Below are 4452 nucleotides of genomic sequence, written 5' to 3'. Positions count from 1 at the left end.
CGCATGGTTTAAGCTGTCTGGTCCCTCATGCTGTTGCCTCGGATCCCTCCTCCCAACATTTCTTCATGTCAAAGTTCTGTCTGTTCTGAGAGGCTGTCAAGCACGCTGCCCTGTAACAGGCTACTTGCTAACGCCTTTCCTCAGAACGATCACGCCCCCACCCCAAATTGTCCATAGAGCACTCTGCTTATGGTTGGGGAGGCTGAGGACCTGCCCGCCGGGCGCTTGTACTGCTGGGTCCTGATGACCCCGTGTGATCCTGCGATTGGACACGGGAAACTGAACGGGGGCTTCTTTCGATCGAATTAGCACTGGATTTGATAGGAAATCTCTCTTGATATTGTTGGAAATATTCTGTTAGAGAAGGAAGTGAGTTCGCGGAGGTAGTCTTCCTGTTGGCACTGTTTTCTTTTGGGATGCTGAAACCACTGATTATTTTTACCCTAACCAGAATTAGTGCTTTGTTACTAATATTTATTCATTCATTCCGGGCGTATTTGATGATCCTCTTCACGGTGCCACTCACGATGATAAGTCAAGATGAGCTTATCGGACACTGAGCTTCCATTAAGGAGCTTCATTCCAGGGCGGCTCCCATCAATTCACTGACTATTCATTTGTAAAGCTACAACCTCAGCTTTGCTACAAAGGTGAGGAGCTTGGTGCCAGCAACACCTAGCTTTGACCAGTCACCGAGGTGTGTGACACAGATGGATGGCATCAGCCTCAGGGAGGAAGGGAGGGCTGGACGCCAGGCCTTGTGACCTGCCACATCCTGTGTGGGCAGGACCAGTGAGGCTCACTAGGTACTTATAGCCCTGGACTCCCAGGCTCCTGAGTCCAGCTCCTGTCATTGCTCATCTTTTGCAAACACTGAAAACTCAAAGCAAAAGAAACCATGAGGCTGTCCTTTCCTGTCCTGCTGGTCACTCTGGCCTTTTGCTGCTACGAGGGTGAGTATCATTGCTAACCAGACTGGCATCTGCCCTGGTAAGTTATCTTCTCTGAACTACATGACTTATTTTGGGGAAGGGGGTGAACAGATCCCAATTCAAACTTTTTCCACCTCTCGGGACCCAGTCCCCCGAAGCTCAGGGTTCATATAATCAATTCCCAATACTCTGGAACTTTCATTTAAAAAATATCATTGCAGGCACATTTCAGAGTTTTCCATCTGAAGCCTCACTCCTTGTCTGTGATCATGTTTTCAGAAGCAACAGGACATAATTAAATTGGGATGTGAATCATTGTTCTGCCACTTGGCAGTGTTGTGACCTTGAACACAATGCTTAATCAACCAGGTCTCCTCTCACTGGGTTTCACAGCTTCCACCGAGAGTAGCTATGACGGTGCAGTAACATTAAGTAGGTCCAGAGACCAGCTCTAGGTATCAGTATCCAGTCGTTATCCGGGAGTCATCAGACGTTCTCCTGCCCGGGACCTTTAAGGGCCAGGTGAGTCCACAGCTGGCTAACTCATAGCTTGAGACTCACAAAGTGTTACAGCTGGAGGGTTTTACTTCTCAGTTCAAGGAGAGCCAGCGTTCTCCGATTCTGAATAATAAATCTTCCATGGGCTTTGCCAATAAGCAGCACTCGGCCTGCAATCCCTGCTGGTCGTCTGAGAGCACGAGCGCAATGGGAGCAGAACCAGAGCAATCGCTAGGGCTCCATCACCATTGCTCTGAACTAATTCTAGCCATTCATCCAACAACACTTTTGTGTGTCTCCACCTCCTCGATCCTGACCCAAGTCTTTTGGAGTCTTTCTCTTTCATCTGACTTTCGGAGCCTCCTCTTCTTCCCCGTGCTCTGTGATTAGGGTCAGATGAGAGCCTGGTAGCACACTTTCCAGGCTCCAGGTGATTGCAACGACTGAGGGGATGGATTATCCAGACCAGGAAAGGGGTTACTTCAAGTCTCAGCACAATTGCATTGGGGTCAAAAATAACTCCGAGTACCCACCTCCCACCCTCTCTAAAGAAATCTGTACATCGGTGCAGAATATTAGAGCCAATCATAGTTTTGTGTATAAGCTTCAGATGTGTTACACTTCAAGGCATATTTTTTTAAGTTTGTAGCTATGTCGGCATCCAATGACATAATTCCATTGCTTAATTTAGTTTCCAAAGAGCATCTTCCAATACTTAACGGTTTTACTGACCTCTCTCCAGATTTATTCCCCATTCTATGATCTCTGGTGAGATATGACTCTACCGTTTACTTGAAAGATTGATCACTACAATCTCCTCTTCCTCGATATCCAAGAACAAAGAAGGTGTCATTCTATGGAAAGGCAAACCTTCGTTTTTGAAATCTAGGGAAGGTGAATTTCAGCACAGCAGGAGAGATGTGGAGAACAGTTAGTGTCTTTTAGAAAGAATAAAAACTGAACTAGGGATCCCTCAAATTGTTTTGCAGGGCTCCCTTGCTCTGTGACCTTGACGTAGTCAGGACTTCCAGGGTTTGCACGGTCATTGGCACAATTGTGTGATGAGACCATAAAACCGCTGGGGTTCCTCTCCAGGTCTAACATCAGAGAGAAAAAGTGACTTTCTTTATATCAATTGTATTTCTTTCTCTTATATTCCAGCCAATGCAAAAATGTGTCCATCCCTTACTAGTACAGTGAGAAGCTTCCTTTTGGATTCTGTACCCACCTACGAGGGCATTCTTCAGTTTTTTAATCCACCTCCAAAAGCTGCTCAGGACGTGGTGAGACTGAAGGCAGAAGTAACTAACAGGATATCCTATTTTCACCGAGAGAAATATCTAAGTTTTGTGGTAAATTCTTTTTCTTTCTGCACAGAGGCTTCTGCTCAGTGTGCAGCCCGGAGGAGGGTTGGCATCTGCTCTGTGAGGAGACAGGAGGCAGAGGACCCTGCCCCTGCTCACGTGTGAGAGGTTGATCCCTGGCCTCAGGGTGGATGAGCACATGACACCTGCTGAGCTGTACTTGAACTGCAGAGAGTTTGGGCCTGATCTGTCTTCTCAGGTCATCTCCCTGGGCGCCAGGTTCCCCTCAGTGTCCTCAGGGGGAGGACAACCAGGGGCCCATGCAGCCATGTTGGACGCCCAGAGCCTGCCTCCCTGCCCAGGAGCTGTCGGGGTTCGAGCTCCCCTCACCCAGAGACACAGGCACTGGGGAATCGCACGGGGAGTGCTGGGAGTGTTGAAGGGGAGACAGCGGGAGGGCGGGCACTAGCCCCACCTCTGACCCGAGGGAGGGTCACCGGCTGGGGTCTCTGAGCTCCTGCAGACCAAGGCCCACTCCTCGTATCTCTGCCCAGCTTCCCACCCCTCACGTATTACTGCCCGTGAATAGAGCCACCCCCTGTGATGGCTCCTGCAGCCTCATATGAAATGGAAACACTTACATCACGTCTTTATGAAGAAATCAGATATTTAAAGGTGTCTCAGCCCAATGTTGCTTGAATTAAGTCAGGTTTCTTCAAATTTCCATGATACCTGGGTGCTCAAAGCGGAGAAATACATGTGCCATCACATTGAATTTCCACACCTCCAGGCTGGAAATCAGAAAGCAGAACTTCCCAGGCCCCTCCCACCCCTGTCCCGGTCCCTCAACCCCATGTCACCCTCAGAGTGAAAAAATACAGTCTTGGGAAGTCGGGCTCAGAGAAAGCAAATGCTGGGCTGCTCTTCACCCCACTCCTCCGTCCATTAGAATCCTGAGTCCTTCTCTTGGGTCCCTCAGGGTTCCCTTGCCAGGCTGTGGACATGGCTCTTTCCTGAGCAGCATGGGTTGTTGTAAGTGGACCTAATCGTCGGAGTTCACCACTCGCACGGCTGTCCTGCCTGGGGCCCTCCGATGACTTTGTTGGTTGAAATATTTCTTCCACATCTTGGTTTTGACCAACAGCCTGTGTAAACATGTCACGTCCGGGAGCAGCATGACTGACATCCCCGTTCTGTCTTCTTCTATTTCAGACGAAATTAGTGTCCACATGTGCCTCCTAGGTTGAAAAAGAATCTTACACACATTGATCTCTGACGTTCCATGTGACATGATCTTCCCAGAAAATGTAAAGGTTTCAACATCTTGCTTCAATAAATCACTCACCCTGCACTTCTCTGCGTGTCTTTTTATCAGCCAATAGTCTCTGGTCTGGATGGGGTGGTTTCATCATGACGTGTACATTTCAGTAGTCAGTAGTACATTTCAGGACCCAGCGTCCGGGTACCCATGTTGGCCTGAGGTGCAGGGATCACAAGAGGCAATATTTGCTCAGGACCATCCTGCATTACTTACAGATTTCCCAGTCGCAGGGCCATGAGTGAAAAGGACGGTTAGGTGTAGAAAGCAACCACAACGTTCCTGCTCCTGGGCCTCACCTGAGGGATACCCGCGGCCTCACTGTCTGGCCAGTCACGTGGTTCCCAGCCAGCAGCGTCACTGCTATTCCATCCTCATCATAACCACAAACATCCTGCCT

General features: G+C 49.0%; 1 long non-coding RNA gene across 1 annotated transcript; it reads left to right on the top strand.

Annotated features, from left to right (window-relative positions):
* The first annotated feature begins 843 nt into the window (after positions 1-843).
* On the top strand, positions 844-4085 carry LOC117030363 (uncharacterized). Its single transcript, XR_004424375.1, has 3 exons — positions 844-953; positions 2592-2782; positions 3947-4085. It is a non-coding gene; the product is annotated as an uncharacterized LOC117030363 (long non-coding RNA).
* Positions 4086-4452: the final 367 nt, after the last annotated feature.

The sequence above is a fragment of the Rhinolophus ferrumequinum genome, chromosome 11 (assembly GCF_004115265.2).
Source record: "Rhinolophus ferrumequinum isolate MPI-CBG mRhiFer1 chromosome 11, mRhiFer1_v1.p, whole genome shotgun sequence".
Taxonomy (NCBI): Eukaryota; Metazoa; Chordata; class Mammalia; order Chiroptera; family Rhinolophidae; genus Rhinolophus; species Rhinolophus ferrumequinum.
This window is presented reverse-complemented; position numbering and strand designations above follow the sequence as displayed.